This window comes from Callithrix jacchus, chromosome 18 (genome assembly GCF_049354715.1).
Source record: "Callithrix jacchus isolate 240 chromosome 18, calJac240_pri, whole genome shotgun sequence".
Lineage (NCBI taxonomy): Eukaryota > Metazoa > Chordata > Mammalia > Primates > Cebidae > Callithrix > Callithrix jacchus.
The window spans coordinates 1,499,914-1,521,949 of record NC_133519.1 but is presented as its reverse complement, the minus strand read 5'-3'; positions in this window follow the sequence as shown (position 1 = coordinate 1,521,949).

Below are 22,036 nucleotides of genomic sequence, written 5' to 3'. Positions count from 1 at the left end.
TTGGGTTAGGCTCGGCACATCAAACCTGTAATCCCGTGACAGTTAAATGTCCAGCCAGGCAGATGGCATGTGCTCGGTTTGGCAGCACGTACACTGAAATATGGACTCTACATAGAAGCTTGAAAAGGCCTCAGCACTAGAGTGAAACTCGGCCTGCCAGGTAAGGTGGCTCACAGGAACCTGTCATCTAGGCGCTTTGAAGACTAACACAAAAGAAATTTCGAGGGTGCGTGTTGGAGACCCACCCGACCAATATGTGAAATTTTCGTCTTCAAAACAAAAAAAAAAACTTGGGTTAGGCTGGCGCATCACACCTGTAATTTCGTGACAATAGAATGCTGAGCTGGGCAGACAGTGAGATCACAAACTCGAGACTGGCCTCACGCAACACAGCCCTTCTTGCTTGCTCTAAACAACATAAAAACTGAAAGAAATAAAAAAGGTGAGCTGGGCACAGCATGTGCTCGTTTTGTCAGCACGTACACTGAAATTGGGACTCTACATGGAAGCCCGAAAAGGCCTCAGTGCTAGCATAAAATTCAGACTGCGAAGTATGGTGTCTTACAGGAACCTGCCATTTAGGTACTTCGAAGACCAATGCAAAAAATTTCGAGGATGCGTGTTCGAGACCCGTCCGACCAACATGAGAAATTTTCGTCTTCAGAACGGAAACAAAACTTGAGATTGGCTCGGCGCATTACACTTGTAATCCAGTGACTGTGGAATGTCGAGCTGGGCGGATCGTGAGATCACAAATTCGAGACTGGCCTCGACTGACAATGTGCTACTTGCTTGCTATAAACAACCTGAAAACCGAAATAAATAGAAAAGCTGAGCCGGGAACAGCATGTGCTCGCTTCGACGGTATGTACACTGAAATTCGGACTGTACATAGAAGGGTGAAAAGGCCTCAGGGCTGGCATGTACCTCGGCCTGCCAGGTACCGTGGCTCAAAGAACCCTGTCACATAGGCGCTTCGAAGACCAACGCAAAATTTTTGAGGATGCGTGTTCGAGACCCGTCCGACAAACATGGGAAATTTTGTCTTCAGCACGGAAACAAAACTTGGGTTAGGCTCAGCGTATTACTCCTGTAATCCCGTTATGGTGGAATGTCGAGCCGAGCGGACAGTGAGATCACAAATTCGGGACTGGGTTCGACCGACACAGCAGTACCCACTTGCTATAAACAATATAAAAACCAAAATAAATAAAAAAGCTGAGCTGGGCACGGCATGTGCTCGCTTGGGCAGCACGTACACTGAAATATGGACTGTACATAGAAGCCCGAAAAGGCCTCAGCACAAGTATGAAACTCAGCTTGCAGGTACAGTGGCTCACAGGAAACTGTCATTTAGGTGCTTCAAAGACCAACTCAAAAACTATTTCGAGGATGCCTGTTCAAAACCCGGCCCACCAACATGGGAAATTTCCGTCTTCAGAACGGAATGAAACCTTGCGTTAGGCTCGGCACATCACACCTGTAATCCCGTGACAATAAAATGTTGAGCCAGCAAACAGTGAGATCACAAAGTCGAGACTGGCCCCGACCAACACAGTGCTACGTGCTTGCTATAACCAAAACAAATAAAAAAGATAACCCTAACCCTAACCCTAACCCTAAACTGTAACCCTTTTCGAGCTTCTATGAAGAGTCCCAATTTCAGTGTACGTACTGCCGAATCGAGCACATGCTGATTGCCCGGCTCGACATTCCACTGTCAGGAAATTACAGGTGTGATGTGCTGAGCCTAACCCAAGTTTTGTTTCCGTTCTGAAGAAGGAAATTTCCAATGTTGGTTAAGCGGCTCTTGAAAACTCACCCTCGAAGTTTATTTTGCGTTGGTCTTCGAAGCGCCTAAATGAAAGCTTGCTGTTTGTCACCGTACCTGGCAGGCCGAGATTCATGCTAGTGCGTAGGCCTTTTCAAGCTTCTATGTAGAGTCACAGTTTCAGTGTACGTGCTGCCGAAGCGAGCACATGCCATCCGCCCGGCTCGACATTCCACTATGACGGGATTACAGGTCTGATGCGCCGAGGCTAACCCAAGTTTTGTTTCCATTCTGAAGACGGAAATTTATCATGATGGTAAAGCAGGTCTCGAAAATGCACCCTCGAAATGTTTTTTGAGTAGGTCTTCAAAGTGCCGAAATGACAGATTCCTGATAGCCATTGTACCTGGCAGGCCTAGTCTCATGCTAGCACTGAGGCATTTTAAAGCTTCCATATAGAGTCCCCATTTCAGTCTACTGCTGACGAAGCAAGCACAGGCCGTCCACCCGGCTTGACATTCAGAGTCACGGAATCACAGGTGTGATCCGCCGAGCCTAACCCACGGTTTGTTGACGTTCTGAAGACAAAAATTTCCCACGTGTGTTGAGCGGGTCTCGAAATCGCACCCTCGAAATATTTTATGCGTTTGTCTTCAAAGCACCTAAATGACAGGTTCCTGTGAGCCACCGCACCTGGCAAATTGAGTTTCATGCTAGCGCTGAGGCCTTTTCAAGCTTCTATGTAAAGTCCCAATTTCAGTGTACTTGCTGCCAAAGTGAGCACAAGCCGTTCACCCGACTCAACATTCCACGGTAATGGGATTACAGGTGTGCTGCGCCGAGCATAACCCGCGTTTTGTTTCCATTCTGGAGACTCTAATTTCCCACGTTGGTCAGGCAGGTCTTGAACACTCAACCTCGAAATTTCATTGCGTATCTCCTCGAAGCGCCTAAATGACAGTTTCTTGTGAGCCATCATACCTGGCAGGCCGAGTTTCATGCTAGCGCTGAGGCCTTTTCAAGCTTCTATGTAGAGTCCCAATTTCAGTGTACGTGCTGTGGAAGCGAGCACATGCCGTGCTCGGTTCAGCTTATTTTTTCTTTCATTTTTTTGTTGTTGTTCAGAGCAAGCGGTTAGCGCTGTGCTGGTCGAGACCAGTCTCGAATTTGCGATCTCACTGTCTGCCCGGCTTGACATTCCACTGTCACGGGATTACAGGTGTGATGTGCCGAGCATAACCCAAGTTTTGTTTCTTTCTGAAGACGGAAATTTGTCACGTTGGTCCGGCGGGTCTCGAACACGCACCCTCGAAATATTTTTTTCATTGGTCTTCGAAGCACCTAAATGACAGGTTTCTGTGAGCCACCGTACCTGGGAGGCCGAGTTTCATGCTAGCGCTGAGGCCATTTCAAGCTACTATGTAGAGTCCATATTTCAGTGTACGTGCTGCCAAACCGAGCACATGCCATCTGCCTGGCTCGACATTCCAGTGTCATGGGATTACAGGTGTGATGTGCCGAGCCTAACCCAAGTTTTGTTTCCGTCCTGAAGACGGAAATTTCCCACGTTGGGCGGGTCTCGATCACGCACCCTCAAAACATTTTTTGCCTTGGTGTTCGAAGTGCCTAAATGACAGTTACCTGTGAGCCATCATACCTGGCAGGCCTAGTTTCATGCTAGTGCTGAGGTCTTTTCAAGCTTCTATGTAGAGTCCCAATTTCAGTGTACATGCTGCTGAAGTGAGCACATGCCGATTGCCCGGCTCGACATTCCACTGTCATGGGATTACAGGTGTGATGGGCCAAACCTAACCCAAGTTTTGTTTCCGTTCTGAACACGGAAATTTCCCATGTTGGTTAAGCGGCTCTCAAACACACACCCTCGAAATAGTTTTTGCATTGGTCTTCGAAGTGCCTAAATGAAAGCTTGCTGTTTGCCACCGTACCTGGCAGGCCAAGATTCATGCTAGCGTGTAGGCCTTTTCAAGCTTCTATGTAGAGTCACATTTTCAGTGTACATGCTGCCGAAGCGAGCACATGCCATCAGCCCGGCTCAACATTCCACTATAATGGGATTACAGGTGTGATGCGCCAAGGCTAACCCAAGTTTTCTTTTCGTTCTGAAGACGGAAATTTATCGTGTTGGTAAAGCGGGTCTCCGAAATGCACCCTCGAAATGTTTTCTGCATTGGTCTACAAAGCACCTTAATGACAGATTCCTGATAGCCATTGTCCCTGGCAGGCCTAGTCTCATGCTAGTGCTGAGGCATTTTTAGCTTCTATATAGAGTCCCCATTTCAGTCTACTGCTGCCAAAGCAAGCACATGCCATCCGCCTGGCTTGACATTCATTGTCACGGGATTACAGGTGTGATGCGCTGAGCCTAACCCACGTTTTGTTGACGTTCTGAAGACAAAAATTTTCCACGTTTGTCGGGCGGGTCTCGAAAACGCACCCTCGAAATATTTTATGTGTTTGTCTTCGAAGCGCCTAAATGACAGGTTTCTGTGAGCCACCGCACCTGGCAGGTTGAGTTTCATGCTAGCGATGAGGCCTTTTTAAGCTTCTATGTAAAGTCCCAAATTCAGTGTACTTGCTGCCAAAGTGAGCACAAGCCGTTCACCCGACTTGACATTTTACGGTAATGGGATTACAGGTGTGCTGTGCTGAGCATAACCCATGTTTTGTTTCCATTCTGGAGACTCTAATTTCCCACGTTGGTCGGGCAGGTCTCGAACACTCAACCTCGAAATTTATTGCGTATCTCTTTGAAGCACCTAAATGACAGTTTCTTGTGAGCCACCGTTTTTGGCAGGCTGAGTTTCATGCTAGCACTGAGGCCTTTTCAAGCTTGTATGTAGAGTCCCAATTTCAGTGTATGTGCTGTGGAAGCGAGCACATGCCGTGCTCAGTCCAGCTTATTTTTCTTTCGGTTTCTTTGTTGTTCATAGCAAGCGGTTAGCACTGTGTCGGTCGAGGCCAGTCTCGAATTTGCGATCTCACTGTCTGCCCGGCCTGATATTCCACTGTCACAGGATTGCAGGTGTGATGCGCCAATCTTAACCCAAGTTTTTTTTCTTTCTGAAGACGGAAATTTGTCACGTTGGTCCGGCGGATCTCGAACAGGCACCCTGGAAATATTTTTTTCATTGGTCTTCAATGCACCTAAATGACAGGTTCCTGTGAGCCACCGTACTTGGCAGGCCGAGTTTCATGCTAGTGCTTAGGCCTTTTCAAGCTTCTATATAGAGTCCCAATTTTAGTGTACGTGCTGCCGAAGCAAGGATATCCCATTTGCTTATCTCGACATTCCAGGGTCACAGGATTACAGGTGTGATGCACCGAGCCTAATCCAAGTTTTGTTTTCGTTCTGTTGATGGAAATTTCACATGATGGTCGTGCGGGTCTTGAACACGCACCCTCGAAATTTTCTTTGCGTTGGTCTTCGAAGCGTCTAAATGACAGGTTCCTGTGAGCCACCGTACCTGGCAGGCCGAGTTTTATGCTAGCACTGAGACCTTTTCAAGCTTCTAAGTAGAGTCCCAATTTCAGTGTATGTGCTGCCGAAGCGAGCACATGCCGTTCGCCCATCTTGTCATTCCACAGTCACGGTATAACAGGTGTAATGCACAGAGCCTAACCAAACTTTTGTTTTTGTTCTGAATACGAAAATTTTCCGTTGGTCGGGCATGTCTCCAACACGCAGCCTAGAATATTTTTTGTGTTGGTCTTTGAAGCGCCTAAATGACAGGTTCCTGTGAGCCACTGTAACTGGCAGGCCGAGTTTCATGCTAGTGCTGAGGCCTTTTCAAACTTCTATATAAAGTCGCAATTTCAGTGTACGTGCTGCCGAATTGAGCACAGGCCATCTGCCTGGCTCGACATTCCACTGTCACGAAATTACAGGTGTGATGTGCCAAGCCTAACCCAAGTTTTGTTTCCGTCCTGGAGAAGGAAATTTCCCACGTTGGGCGGGCGGGTCTCGAACATGCACCTTTGAAATTTTTTCTGCATTGGTCTTGCAAGCGTTTAAAGGATAGGTTCCTGTGAGCCACCATACCTGGCAGGCCGAGTTTCACGCTTGCATTGAGGCCATTTCAAGCTTCTATGTAGAGTCCCAATTTCAGTGTATGTGCTGCCGAAGCGAGCTCATGCTGTCCACCCAGCTCTACATTCCACTCTCACGGGATTACAGCTGTGATGCGCTGAGCCTAATCCATGTTTTTTTTTATTCTGAAGACAGAAATTTTCCATGTTGGTCAGGCGGGTCTTGGACATGCACCCTCGAAATTTTTTGGCGTTGGTCTTCGAAGTGCCAAAATGACAGGTTCCTGTGAGCCACCGTACCTGGCAGACCGAGTTCCATGCTAGCACTGAGGCCTTTTCAAGCTTCTATGTAGAGTCCCAATTTCAGTGTCCGTGCTGTCGAAGCGAGCACATGCCATCCGCCAGGCTCGACATTCCACTGTGACAGGATTTTAGGTGGGATGCGCCGAGCCTAACTCAAGTTTTCTTTCCATTCAATAGATGGACATTTCCGACATTTGTCAGGCGGGTCTCAAACACGCATCCTGGAAATATTGTTTGCGTTTGTCTTCGAAGCGACTAAATGACCTGTTCCTGTGAGTGCCGTACCAGGCAGGCCAAGTTTCATGCTATCGATGAGGCCTTTTCAATCTTCTATGTAGAGTCATTATTTCAATGTACGCTTTGCCGAATCAAGCACATGCTGTCCACCCGCCTCGACATTCCACTTTCACAAGATTACAGGTGTGATGCGCTGAGCCAAACCCAAGTTTTGGTTTGGTTTGAGGACGGGAGTTTTCTACGTTGGTCGGGCGGGTCTCAAACACACACTCTCGAAATTTTTTTTTGGTTGGTCTTGCAAGCGTTTAAATGACAGGTTCCTGTGAGCCACCATACCTGGCAGGCCGAGTTTCACGCTAGTGCTGAGGCCATTTCAAGCTTCAATTTAGAGTCCCAATTTCAGTGAACGTGCTGCCGAAGCTAGCTCATGCCGTTTGCCCCGCTCGACATTCCACACTCACAGAATTAGAGCTGTGATGCACCGAGCCTAACCCAAGTTTTGTTCTTATTCTGAAGACAGAAATTTCCCATGTTGGTCGGGCGGGTCTCGAATACGCACCCTCAAAATTTTTTGGCGTTGGTCTTCGAAGTGCCAAAATGACAGGTTCTTGTGAGCTACCGTGCCTGTCAGGCCGAGTTTCATGCTAGCGCTGAGGCCTTTTCAAGTTCTATGTAGAGTCCCAATTTGACTGTACGTGCAGCCAAAGCGAGCACATGCCGTCGGCCAGCTCGACATTCCACTGTCACGGGATTACAGGTGTGATGTGCCGAGCCTAACCCAAGTTTTGTTTCCGTCCTGAAGACGGAAATTTCCCACGTTGGGCGGGTCTCGATCATGCACCCTCAAAACATTTTTTGCCTTGGGGTTCGTAGTGTCTAAATGAGAGTTACCTGTGAGCCATCATACCTGGCAGGCCTAGTTTCATGCTAGCGCTGAGGCCTTTTCAAGCTTCTATGTAGAGTCCCAATTTCAGTGTCCGTGCTGTGGAAGCGAGCACATGCCGTTTGCTTGGCTCGACATTCCACTGTGACCGAATTACAGGTGTGACGTGCCGAGACTAACCCACGTTTTATTTCCGTTCTGAAGACAAAAATTTCCCATCTTTGTCAGGCAAAAGTCGAACACGCACCCTCGAAATTTTTTGCTTTGGATTTCAAATCGTTTATATGACAGGTTCTTGTGAGTTACCGAACCTGGCAGGCCGAGTTTCATGCTAGCGCTGAGGCCTTTTCAAGTTCTATGTGAAGTCCCAATTTGAGTGTATGTACAGCCGAAGCGAGCACATGCCGTCGGCCCGGCTCGACATTCCACTATCACGGGATTACAGGTGTTATACGTCGAGCTTAACCCAAGTTTTGTTTTTGTTTTGAAGACAGAAATGTCCCACGCTGGTTATGCCTGTCTTGAACACACACCCTCGAAATGTTTTTTTCGTTGGTCTTCAAAGCACCTAATGACAAGTTCCTGTGAGGCACCGTACCTGGCAGGCCGAATTTCATGCTAGTGCTGAGGCCTTTTCAAGTTCTATGTAGAGTCCCAATTTGACTGTACGTGCGGCCAAAGCGAGCACATCCCATCGGCCAGCTCTACATTCCACTGTCACGGGAGTACAGATGTGATGCGGCGAGCCTAACCCAAGTTTTGTTTTCGTTATGAAGACGGAAATTTTCTACGTTGGTCCAGCGGGTCTCAAACACAAAACCTGAAAATTTTTTTCCGTTGGTCTTTGAAGTGTGTACATGACAGGTTCCTGTAAGCCACCATATCTGGCAGGCCGAGTTTCCTGCTAGCGATGAGGCTTTTTCAAGCTTCTATGTAGAGTCCCAAATTGAGTGTACATGCTGCCAAAGCAAGCACATGCCGTCCGCCCAGCTTGACATTCCACTGTCCCGGGATTACAGATGTGATGCGCCGAGCCAAATTCAAGTTTTCTTTCGTTCTGAAGATAAAAATTTACCATGTTTCTCGGGTGGCTCCTGAACACTCACCCTCGAAATTTTTGCTTTGGTCTATGAAGCACCCAAATGACAGGTTCCTGTGAATCAGTGTACCTGGCAGGCCGAGATTCATGCTAGCGCTGAGTCCTTTTCAAGCTTCTGTGTAGAGTCCCAATTTCAGTCTATGTGCTGCCGAAATGAACACATGCCAACCGTCTGGCTCGACATTCCACTGTCACGGGAGTGCAGGTGTGATGCGCCGAGCCTAACCCAAGTTTTGTTCCCGTTCTGAAGTCGGAAATTTCCTATGTTAGTCGGGCGGTTCTCTAACACGCACCCTCGAAATTTTTTGTGTTGGTCTTCCAAGCGTTTAAATGACAGGTTCCTGTGAGCCACCATACCTGGCAGGCTGAGCTTCTCGCTAGCACTGAGGCCATTTTAAGCTTCTATGTAGAGTACTAATTTCAGTGTACGTGCTGCTGAAACGAGCTCATGACGTCAGCCCTGCTCGACATTCCAATTTCACGGAAATTCAGCTGTGATGCACTGAGCCTAACCCACGTTTTGTTTCCGTTCTGAAGACGGAAACTTTCCATGTTGGTCGGGCGGATCTAGAACATGCACCCTCGAAATTTTTTTTGCGTTGGTCTTTGAAGCACCAAAATGACAGGTTTCTGTGAGCCACCGTCCCTCCAGGCCGAGTTTCATGCTAGCACTGAGGCTTTTTCAAGCTTCTATGTAGAGTCCCACTTTCAGTGTACATGCTGTCAAAGCAAGCAAAACCGTCCGCCCGGCTCGACGTTCCACTGTCACGGGACTACAGGTGTGATACACAGAGACTAACCCAAGTTTTGTTTCCGTTTTTAAGACAGAAATCTCCCACGCTGGTCATGCCGGTCTGGAACACACACCCTCGAAAGGTTTTTTCGTTGGTCATCGAAGCGCCTAAATGGCAGATTCCTGTGAGGCACCGTACCTGGCAGGCCGAATTTCATGCTAGTGCTGAGGCCTTTTCAAGTTCTATGTAGAGTCCCAATTTGACTGTACGTGCAGCCAAAGCGAGCACATGCCATCGGCCAGCTCGACATTCCACCGTCAAGGGAGTACAGGTGTGATGCGGCGAGCCTAACCCAAGTTTTTTTTTCGTTATGAAGACGGAAATTTTCTACATTGGTCCAGCGGGTCTCGAATACATAGCCTGGAAATTTTTTTCCATTGGTCTTCAAAGCGCGTACATGACAGGTTCCTGTAAGCCACCGTATCTGGCAGGCCGAGTTTTTTGCTAGCGATGAGGCTTTCTCAATTTGAGTGTACATGCTGCCGAAGCGAGCACATGCCGTCCTCCCAGCTTGACATTCCACTGTCCCAGGATTACAGGTGTGATGCGCCGAGCCAAACCCAAGTTTTGTTTCCATTCTGAAGACAAAAATTTACCATGTTGCTCGGGTGGGTCTTGAACACGCACCCTCGAAATTTTTGCTTTGGTCTATGAAGCACCTAAATGACAGGTTCCTGTGAGCCACCGTACCTGGCAGGTACACTTTCATGCTAGTGCTGAGTTTTTTTAAGTTTCTATGTATAGCCCCAATTTCAGTGTACATGCTGTCGAAGCAAGCACAGGCAGTTCTCCCGGCTCGACGTTGCACGGTCGTGGGATTACAGGTGTTATGCACTGAGCATAACCCAAGTTTCATTTTCGTTCTTAAGACGAAAATCTTTCACGTTGTTTGGGCGGGTCTCGAACATGCACCCTCGAGATTTCCTTTGTGTTGGTCTTCGAAACGCTTAAATGACAGGTTCCTGTGAGCCATTGTACGTGGCAAGCCGAGTTTCATGCTAGCGCTAAGGTTTTTCTAAGTTCTATATTGAGTCCCATTTACAGTGTACGTGCTGCCGAAGCGAGCGCATGCTGTCTGCTTGGCTCGACATTCCACTGTCCTGGAATTACAGTTGTGATGCGCTGAGCCTACCCCAAGTTTTGTTTCCGTTCTGAAGACGAAAATTTCCCACGTTGGTCATGCAGGTTTCGAGCACCCACCCTCGAAATAGTTTTTGCCTTGGCCTTCGAATTGCCTAAATTACACGTTGCTGTGGGCCATTGTACCTGGCAGGCCGAGTTTTGTGCTTGTGCTGAGGCCTTTAGAAGCTTCAATGTAGAGTCCAAATTTCAGTTTACGTGCTGCCGAAGCAAGCACATGCCATCTGCCTGGTTCAACATTCCACTGTCACGGGATTATAGGTATGATGCGCCGAGCCAAACCCAAGTTTTTTCGTTCTAAGGACGGAAATTTACCATGTTGCTCGGGTGGGTCTCGAACACGAACCCTCGAAATTATTGCTTTGGTCTACGAAGCGCCTTAATGAGAGGTTCCTGTGAGCCACCGTACCTGGCAGTCCGAGATTCATGCTAGCGCTGAGGCCTTTTCAATCTTCTGTGTAGAGTCCCAATTTCAGTCTACGTGCTGCCGAAACGAACACATGCCATCCGTCCAGCTCGACATTCCACTGTCATGGGAGTGCAGGGGTGATGTGCCGAGCCTAACCCAAGTTCTGTTTCCGTTCTGAAGACGAAAATTTCCCACGTTTGTCTGGCGGGTATCGAACACGCATCCTCGAAATTTCTTTTGCGTTGTTATTCAAAGCGCCTAAAAGACAGGTTCCTGTGAGCCACTGTACTTGTCAGGCCAAGTTTCATGCTAGCACTGAGGCCTTTTCCAGCTTCTATGTAGAGTCTTAATTTCAGTGTACATGCTGCCGAGGCAAGCACATGCCATCTTCCCGGCTCGACATTCCACTCTCATGGGATTACAAGTGTGATGCACCAAGCCTCGACATTCCACTCTCACGGGATTACAGGTGTGATGCACAAAGCCTAATCCAAGTTTTGTTTCCTTTCTGAAAACGGAAATTTCACATGTTGTTCGGGCGGGTCTCGAACACGCACCCTAGAAAAGTTTGCGTTGGTCTTTGAAGCGCATAAATGACAGGTTCTTGTGAGCCACCGTACCTGGCAGGCCGTTTCCTGCTAGCTCTGAGGTCTTTTCAAGCTTCTATGTAAAGTCCCATTTTCAGTGTACGTGCTGCCGAAGTGGACAATTCCAGTTTGCTTAGCTCGACATTCCACTGTCACGGGGTTACAGTTGTGATGCGCTGAGCCTAACCCACGTTTTGTTTTCGTTCTGAGGACGGCAATTACTCATGTTGCTCGGGTGGGTCTCGAACACGCATCCTCGAAATATTTTTTGCGTTGGTCTTCGAAGCGCCTAAATGACAGGTTCCTGTGAGCCACTGTACCCGCAGGGCGAGTTTCATGCTTGCGCTGAGGCCTTTTCGTGCTTCCATGTAGAGTCCCAATTTCAGTGTACGTGCTGCTGAAGCGAGCACATGCCTTGCCCGGCTTAGCTTTTCTATTTCTTTCGGATTTTATGTTGTTCATCACAAGCAAGTAGCGCATTGTCAGTCGAAGCCAGTCTCGAATTTGTGATCTTATGTTCCAGCCGGCTCGACATTCCAGTCACGGGATTACAAGTGTAATGCGCCGAGCCAACTCAAGTTTTGTTTCTGTTCTTAAGACGAAAATACTCATGTTAGTCTAGTGGGTCTCGAACACGCATCTTCGAAATTTTTTGCGTTGGTCTTCGAAGCGCCTAAATGACAGGTTCCTGTGAGACACCATACCTGGCAGACCGAGTTTTATGCTAGCGATGAATCCTTTTCATGCTTCCATGTAGAGTCCCAATTTCAGTGTACATCCTGCCGAAGCGAGCACATACCGTGCCAGGCTCACCTTATTTATTTCTTTCAGTTTTTATGTTGTTTAGAGCAAGCAAGAATGGCTGTGTTGCGTGAGGCCAGTCTCGAATTTGTGATCTCACTGTCTGCCTGGCTCGACATTCCACTGTCACAGGATTACAGGTGTGATGCGCCCAGCCTAACCCAAGTTTTGTTTCCGTTCTGAAGACGGAAATTTCCCATGTTGGACGGGCAGGTCTTGTACACGCATCCTCGAAAATTTTTGCGTTGGTCTTTGAAGCGCCTACATGACAGTTTCCTGTGAGACACCGTACCTGGCAGGCTGAGATTCATGCTAGCGCTGAGGCCTTTTCAGGCTTCTATGAAGATTCCCAGTTACAGGGTACGTGCTGCCGAAACAAGCACATGCCATGCCTGGCTCAGCTTTTGTATTTCTTTTGGTTTTTATGTTGTTTATAGCAGTGGGTAGCACTGTTTCGGATGAGGCCAGTCTCGAATTTGTGATCTAACGGTCCGCCAGCTCGACATTCCACTGGCACGGGATTACAGGTGTGATGCGCCAAGCCTAACCCAAGTTTTGTTTCCATTCTGAAGACGGAAATTTCCCATGTTGGTCCGGTGGGTCTCACACACACACCCTCGAATTTTTTTGGCGTTGGTCTTTGAGGCGCCTAAATGACAGGTTTCTGTGAGCCACCGTACATGACAGGCCGAGTTTCATGCTAGAACTAAGGCCTTTTCAAGCTTCCATGAACAGTCTTAAATTCAGTGTAGGTGCTGCCGATGCGAGCACATGCCGTCCGCCCGGCTTGACATTCCACTCTCACGGGATTACAGGTGTGATGCGCTGAGCCTAACCCAAGTTTTGTTTTTGTTCTGAAGACAGAAATTTCCCAAGTTGTTCGGGTGGGTCTTGAAAACGCACCATCAAACTTTTTTCTGCGTTGGTATTCGAAGCGCCTAAATGGCAGGTTCCTGTGAGCCACTGTATCTGGCAGGCTAAGTTTCATGCTAGCGCTAAAGATTTTCAAGCTAGTATGTAGAGTCCCAATTGTCAGGGTATGTGCTGTTGAAGTGAGCACATGCCGTCCACACAGCATGCTGAGGCTTTTCAATTTTCTATGTAGAGTCCCAATTTCAGTGTACGTGCTGCCGACACGAGCACATGTTTTCCATCTGGCTCGACATTCCACTTTCACGGGATTATGAGTGGGATACGACGAGCCTAACCCAAGTTTTGTTTCTGTTCTGAAGACGAAAATTTCCCACGTTGGTCGGGTGGGTCTCGAACACGCACCCTCAAAATATTTTTTTCGTTGGTCTTCCAAGCGCCTAAATGACAGGTTTCTTTGAACCACCGTACCTGGCAGGCTGAGTTTCATGCTAGCACTGAGGCCTTTTCAAGCTTCTATGTAGAGTCCCATTTTCAGTGTATGTGCTGCCGAAACGAGCACATGCCATTCGCTTGGCTCAACATTTTATTGTCACGGCATTACAGGTGTGATTCGCTAAGCCTAACCCAAGTTTTGTTTCCGTTCTGAAGACGGAAATTTCCCACGTTGTTCGGGCAGGTCTTGAACACGCACCATCGAAATATTTTCTGCGTTTGTCTTCGAATTGCCTAAATGACAGGTTCCTGTGAGCCATTGTACCTGGCTGGCCGAGTTTCATGCTAGCGCTGAGGCCTTTTCAAGCTTCTATGTAGAGTCCCAATTTCAGTGTAAGTGCTCCCGAAGTGAGCACATGCCAATTGCCCGGCTTGACATTCCACTGTCATGGGATTACAGGTGTGATGCGCCAAGCCTAACCCAAGTTTTATTTCCGTTCTGAAGACAGAAATTTTCCATGTTGGTCGGGCGGATCTCAAACATGCTCCCTCGATATATTTTTTGCGTTGGTCTTCGAAGCGCATTAATTACATGTTTTCATGAGTCTCCATACCTAGCAGGCCGAGTCTAATGCTAGCACTGAGGCCTTTTCAAGCTTCTATGTAGAGTCCCAATTTTAGTGTATGTGCTGCTGAAGAGAGCACATGCTGTATGCTCGGCTAGATATTCCACTGTCAGTACATTACAAGTGTAATACCCAAAGCCTAACCCAAGTTTTGTTTCCGTTCTGAAGACGGAAATTTTCCATGTTGGTTGAGCAGGTATCGAGCACGCACCCTCGAAATTTTATATCTTTGTCTTCGAAGCGCCTAAATGACAGGTTCCTGTGAGCCACCGTACCTGGCAGGACGACTTTCATGCTGGTGCTGAGGCCTTTTCAAGTTCTATGTAGTCCCAATTTGAGTGTACGTACGGCCGAAGAAAGCACATGACGTCGGCTCGGCTTGACATTCCACTGTCATGGGAGTACAGATGTGATGCGTCAAGCCTAACACAAGTTTTGTTTTCATTATGAAGACGGAAATTTTCTAAGTTGGTCCAGCGAGTCTCGAACAGACAACCTGGAAATTTTCTTTTTGTTGGTCTTTGAAGCGCAGACATGACAGTTTCCTGTGAGCCACCGTACCTGGCAGGCCGAGTTTCATGCTAGCAATGAGGCTTTTTCAAGCTTCTATGTAGAGTCCCAATTTCAGTGTACCTTCTGCCGAAGCAAGCACATGCCGTCCGCCCGGCTCGACATTCCACTGTCATGAGATTACAGGTTTGATGCGCCGAACCAAAGCCAAGTTTTGTTTCCATTCTGAAGACGGGCATTTTCAATGTGGCTCAGGCGGGTCTCAAACTCGCACCCTCGAAATTTTTGCTTTGGTCTACGAAGCGCCTAAATGACAGGTTCCTGTGAGCCACCGTACCTGGCAGGACGAGATTCATGCTAGCGCTGTAGCCTTTTCAAGCTTCTGTGTAGAGTCCCAATTTCAGTCTATGTGCTGCCGAAACAAACACCTGCCATCCATCCAGCTCGACATTCCACTGTCATGGGAGTGCAGGTGTGATGTGCTGAGCCTAACCCAACTTCTGTTTCTGTTCTGAAGTCGGAAATTTCCTATGATAGTTGGGCGGGTCTCGAAAACGCACCCTCGAAATTTTTTTGCATTGGCCTTCCAAGCGTTTAAATGACAGGTTCCTGTGAGCCACCATACCTGGCAGGCCGAGTTCTATGCTAGCACTGAGGCCATTTCAAGCTTCTATGTAGAGTTTCAATTTCAGTGTACGTTCTGTGGAAACGAGCTCATGATGTCAGGCCGGCTCGACCTTCCACTCTCACGGGAATACACGTGTGATGCACCGAGCCTAACCCAAGTTTTGTTTCCGTTCTGAAGACAGAAATTTTCCATGTTGGTCGGGTGGGTCTCGAACATGCACCCTTGAAATTTTTTTGCGTGGGTCTTCGGATCGCCTAAGTGACAGCTTTCTGTGAGACACCGTACCTGGCAGGCCGAGTTTCATGCTAGCACTGAGGACTTTTTGGGCTTCTATGAAGAGTCCCAATTTCCGGGTACGTGCTGCCGAGCGAGCACATGCCGTGCTCAGCTCACCTTTTTTATATGTTTTGGTTTTATGTTGTTTATAGCAAGCATGTAGCACTGTGTCCGTCGAGGCCAGTCTCGAATTTGTGATCTCACTGTTTGCCCGGCTCAACATTCCATAGTCACGGGATTACAGGTGTGATGCGTCGATACTAACGCAAGGTTTCTTTCCATTTTGAAGACGGAAATTTCCCATGTTGGTGGGCCGTGTCTCGAACAGGCATCCTCGAAATATTTCTTCCGTTGGTCTTCAGAGCACTTAAATGACAGTTTCCTGTGAGCCACCGTACCTGCAGGCCAAGTTTCATGCTTGTGCTGAGGCCTTTTCGGGCTTCTATGTACAGTCCCAATTTCAGTGTACGTGCTGCCAAAGCGAGCACATGTCATGCCCGGCTCAGCTTCTTTATTTATATCGGTTTTTATATTGTTTATAGCAAGTGAGTACTGCTGTGTCGGTCGAGCCCAGTCCCGAATTTGTGATCTCACTGTCCGCCCTGCTTGACATTGCACTGTCACGGGATTACAGGTTTAATGCGCCGAGCCTAACCCAAGTTTTGTTTCCGTGCTGAATACAAAATTTCCCATGTTTGTTGGGCGGGTCTCGAACAGGCATCCTCGAAAATTTTGCATTGGTCTTCGAAGCGCCTAAGTGACAGCTTCCTTTGAGCCATCGTACCTGGCAGGCCGAGTTTCATGCTAGCCCTGAGGCCTTTTCAGACTTCTAGGTACAGTCCCAATTTCAGTGTACGTGCTGCCGAAGCGAGCACATGCCTTGCCCGGCTCAGCTATTTTATTTCTTTCAGTTTTTATGTTGTTTATAGCAAGCGGGTAGCGCTGAGTTGGTCGAGGCCAGTCTCGAATTTGTGATCTCACGGTCTGCCCTGGTCTAAATTTCACTTTCACGCTATTACAGTGTGAGGGTTAGGGTTAGGATTAAGTTTAGGGTGAGAGTTACGGTTAGAGGGTTGGGGTTAGGGTTAGAATTAAGGTTTGGGGTTAGGGTTAGCGTTAGGGTTAGGGTTAGAGGGTTCGGGTTAGGGTTAGGGTTAGGGTTAGAGGGTTAGGGTTAATGTTAGAGTTACGGTTAAAGGGTTAGGATTAGGGTTAAAATTAGGGTTTGGGTTTAGGGTTAGGGTTAGGGTTAGGAAGTGGGTAGCGCTGTGTAGGTTGAGGCCAGACTCGAATTTGTGATCTCACGGTTTGCCCGGCTGGACATTTCACTGTAACAAGATTATAAGTGTAATTCGCCAAGTTTAACCCAAGTGTGGTTTCCGTTCTGATGACGAAAATTTTCCGTGGTGGTTGGGCGGGTCTCAAACACGCATCCTCGAATTTTTTTTTTATTTGTTTTCAACGCGCCTAAATGAGACGTTCCTGTGAGACACTGCACGTGGCAGGCTGAGTTTTACACTAGCGCTGAGGCTTCTTCAGGCTTCGGTGTAGAGACCCAATTTCAGTGTATGTGCTGCCGAAGTGAGCACATGCCATGCCCAATGCAGCTTTTTTATTTCTTTCAGTTTTATGTTGTTTATAACCACAGGTAATGCTCTGTTGAGCGAGTCCAGTCTCGAATTTGGATCTCACTGTCCACCTGGATCGACATTCCACTGTCACGGGATTACAGGTGTGATGCACTGAGCCTAACCCAAGTTTTGTTTTCTACTGTAGACCGAAATTTTTCATGTTGGTCATGCGGGTCTCGGAAAGGCACTTTCGAAATATTCTTTGCGTTCATCTTTGAAGCACCTAAACGACAGGTTCCTGTGAGCCAGTGTACCTGGCAGGCAAAGTTTCATGCTAGTGCTGAGGTCTTTTTTAACTTCTATGTAGAGTTTCATTTTCAGTTTATGTGCTGCCGAAGCGAGCACATGCCATCCGCCTGGCTCGACATTCCACTGTGACCGGATTACAGGTGTGATGCGCCGAGCCTAACCCAAGTTTTGTTTCCATTCTGAAGACGGAAATTTCCCACGTTGGTCAGGCTGGCCTCGAACACCCACCCTCGAAATGTTTTTTGCGTTGGTCTTCGAAGCACCGAATTGACAGGTTTCTGTGAGCCCCGTACCTGGCAGGCCGAGTTTCATGCTAGTGATGAGGCCTTTTCAAGCTTCTATGTAGAGTCCTCATTTCAATGTACGTGCTGCCGAATCAAGCACATGCTGTTCACCCGGCTCGATATTCCACTGTCACAAGATTACAGGTGTGATGCGCAGAGCCTAACCGAAGTTTGGTTTCCAATCTGAGGACGGGAATTTCTTACGTTGGTCGGGCGGGTCTCGAACACACACCCTAGAAATTTTTTTTGCGTTGGTCTAGCCAGTGTTTAAATGACAGGTTCCTTTGAGCCACCATACCTGGCAGGTCGAGTTGCAGGCTAGTGCTGAGGCCAGTTTCAGCTTCTATGTAGAGTCCCAATTTCAGTGTACGTGCTGCCGAAACGAGCTCATGACGTGAGCTTGGCTCGACATTCCACTTTCACGGGAATACAGCTGCGATGCGCCGAGACTAACCCAAGTTTTGTTTTTGTTCTGAAGACAGAAAATTCCCATGTTGGTCGGGCTGGTCTCGAACACGCACCCTCGAAATTTTTTGCGTTGGTCTTCGAAGCGCCAAAATGACAGGTTTCTGTGAGCCACTGTATCTGGCAGGCAGAGTTTCATGCTAGCGCTGAGGCCTTTTCAAGCTTCTATATAGAGTCCCAATTTTAGTGTACATGCTGTCGAAGCCAGCAAAAGCCGTCCGCCCGGCTCGACATTCCACTGTCATGGGATTACAGGTGTGATACGCTGAGCCTAACCCAAGTTTTGTTTCCGATTTGAAGACAGAAGTCTCCCATGCTGGTCATGCTGGTCTCGAACACGCACCCTTGAAAAGTTTTTGCGTTGATCTTCGAAGGGTCTAATAAAAGGTTCCTGTGATGCACCGTACCTGGCAGGCCGAGTTTCATACTAGCCCTGAAGCCTTTTCACACTTTTATGTACAGTCCCAATTTCAGTGTACGTGCTGCCGAAGCGAGCCCATGCCGTGCACAGCTCATCTATTTTATTTCTTTCGGTTCTCATGTTGTTTATAGCAAACGGTTAGCGCTGTGTCGGTCGAGGCCAGTCTTGAAACTGTAATCTCACGGTCTGCCTTGGTGAAAATTTCACTTTTATGCTATTACAGGGTTAGGGTTAGGGTTAGGCTTAGAACTTTACGGTTATGGTTAAAGTTAGGGTTAGAGGGTTAGGGTTATGGTTAGGGTTTGGGGTTAGGGTTAGGGTTAGGGTAGGGTTAGGGTTAGGGTCAGGGTCAGGGTTAGCAAGCGGGTAGCACTGTGTCGGTCGAGGGCCGTCTCGAATTCGTGATCTCTCGGACTGCCCTTCTCGAAATTTTGACTGTCACGGGATTAAAGGTGTGTGGCACCGAGCCTAACTCAAGTATTATTTCTGTTCCGAAGACGGAAATTATTCATGTTGGTCGAGCGGGTTTCAAACACAAATTCTCGAAATTTTTTCTGTGTTGGTCTTGGAAGCTCCTAAATGACAGGTTGCTGTGAGACCTGGTACCTGGCAGGCCAAGTTTCATGCTAGCACTGAGGCCTTTTCGAGCTTCTAGGAAGAGTCCCAATTTCAGGGTACATGCTACCGAAGCGAGCACATGCCGTGGTCAGCTTACCTTTTTTATTTGTTTCGGTTTTCTTATTGATTATAGCAAGCACGCAGCACTGTGGTGGTTGGGGCCTGTCTCGACTTTGTGATCTCACTGTTTGCCCGGCTCAACATTCCATTGTCATGGGATTACAGGTGTGATGCGCCGAGCCTAACGCAAAGTTTCTTTCCATTCTGAAGACGGACATTTCCCATGTTGGTCAGGCGGGACTCGAACACCCACCCTAGAAATTTTTGCGTTGGTCTTCAACACGCGTAAATGACAGGTTCTTGTGATCCCTCGTACATGGCAAGCCGAGATTTATGCTAGCGCTGAGGCCTTTTCAAACTTCTATGTAGAGTCCCAATTTCAGTGTACATGCTGCGAAGGGAGCACATGCCATTCGTCCAAATCAACATTCCACTGTCACGGTATTACAGGTGTGATGCGCTGAGCCTAACCCACGTTTTATTTCCGTTCTGAAGACTGAAATTTCCCATGTTGGTTGGGCGGGTCTCAAATACGCAGCCTCTAAATATTTTTCGCGTTGGTTTTCAAAGCGCCTATATGACAGGTTCCTTTGAGTTTCCGTACCTGGCAGGCCAAGTTTCATGCTAGCGCTGAGGCCTTTTCAAGCTTCTAAGCAGAGTCCCAATGTCAGTGTACCTGCTGTTGACGTGAGCACAAACCGTCCTCCAGGCTCGACATTACACTGTCACGGGATTACAGGTGTAATGCGCCCAGCCGAACCAAAGTTTTGTTTCCGTTCTGAAGACGGAAATTTTTTATGTTGGTCGGGCGGGTCTCGAACACGCACCCGCAAAATTTTTTTTGCATTCGTCTTCGAAGTGCCTAAATGACAGGTTCTTGTGAGCCACCGTACCCAGAAAGCCAAGTTTTGTGCTATCGCTGAGGCCTTTCATAGCTTCTATTTACAGTCCCAATTTTAGTGTACATGCGGCCAAAGCAAGCACATGCCATCCCCCGGGCTCCAGATTCCACTCTCACTAAAGTACAGGTTTCATGCGGCATCCCTAACCCAAGTTTTGTTTCCGTAATGAAGATGGGAATATCCTACGTTGGTCAGACGGGTCTCGAACACGCAATCTGGAAAATTTTTGCGTTGGTTTTCGAAGCGCCTACATGACAGGTTTCTGTGAGCCACCGTACCTGGCAGGCCGAGGTTCATGCGAGCGCTGAGGCCATTCCAAGCTTGTATGTAGAATCCCAATTTCAGTGTACGTGCTGCCGAAGCGAGCACATGCCATGTGCCCTGCTCAATATTCCACTTTCACGAGATTACACGTATGATGGGCAGAGCTTAACCCAAGTTTTGTTTCCATTCTGAAGACGGAAATTTTCCACATTGTTCAGGTGGGTCTTGAACACACACCCTAAAAATTTTTTTGGCGTTGGTCTTCGAAGCGCCTTGATGAGAGTTTCCTGTGAGCCACTGTACCTGGCAGGCCGAGTTTCATGCTAGCCCTGGGGCTTTTTCGGACTTCTATGTAGAGTCCCAATTTCAGTGTATGTGGTGCCAAAAGGAGCACATGTTATGCCCGGCTAATCTATTTTATTTCTTTCAGTTTTTATGTTTTTTATAGCAAGCAAGTAGCACTGTGTCAGTCGAGGTCAGTCTCGACTTTGTGATCTCACGGTTTTCCCTGGTCGAAATTTCAGTTTCACGCTATTACAGGATTAGGGTTAGGGTTAGGGTTAGAGGGTTAGGGTAAAAGTTAGGGTTAGGGATACCGGGTTAGGGTTAGGGTTTAAATTAGGGTTAGGGTTAGGATTAGCAAGTGGATAGCACGGTCTCGGTCGAGGGCAGTCTCAAATTTGTGATCTCTCGGACCGCCCGGCTCGACATTTCACTGTCACGGGCTTACAGGTGTGATCCGCCGATCCTAACCAAAGTTTTGTTTCCATTCTGAAGACGGAAATTTCCCATGTTGGTCGGGCGGTTCTCGATCACGCATCCTCGAAAGTTTTTGCGTTGGTCTTCGAAGCGCCTAAATGACAGGTTTCTGTGAGACACCGTACCTGGCAGGCCGAGTTTCATGCTAGCGCTGAGGCCTTTCGGGCTTCTATGAAGAGTTTCAATTTCAGGGTACATGGTGCCGAAGCAAGCACATGCCGTGCTCGGCTCACCTTTTTTATTTGTTTTGGTTTTCATGTTGTTTATAGCAAGCGTGTATCACTGTGTCGGTCGAGGCCAGTCTCGAATTTATGATCTCACTGTTTTCCCGGCTCAACATTCCATAGTCACGGGATTACAGGTGTGATGCGCCGAGCCTAATGCAAGGTTTCTTTCCATTTTGAAGACGGAAATTTCCCATGTTGGTGGGCCATGTCTCGAACAGGCATCCTCAAAATATTTTTTGCGTTGGTTTTCAAAGCGCTTAAATGACAGTTTCCTGTGAGCCACCGTACCTGCAGGCCGAGTTTCATGCTGGTGCTGAGGCCTTTTTGGGCTTCTATGTACAGTCCCAATTTCAGTGTACGTGCTGCCGAAGCGAGCACATGCCATGCCCGGCCCAGCTTTTTTATTTCTTTTGGTTTTATGTTGTTTATAGCAAGCGGGCAGTGCTGTGTTGGTCGAGGACAGTCTCTAATTTGTGATCTCACTGTCTGCACGGCTCGACATTCCACTCTCACGGTATTACAGGTGTGATTCGCCGAGCCTAACCCAAGTTTTGTTTTCGTGTAGAAGACAAAAATTACCCATGTATGTCGGTCGGGTCTCGAAGACGCATCCTCGAAAATTTTGCGTTGGTCTTTGAAGCGCCTATGTGACAGGGTTCTTTGAGCCACCGTATCTGGCAGGCCGAGTTTCATGCTAGCCCTGATGTCTTTTCACACTTTTATGTATAGTCCCAATTTCA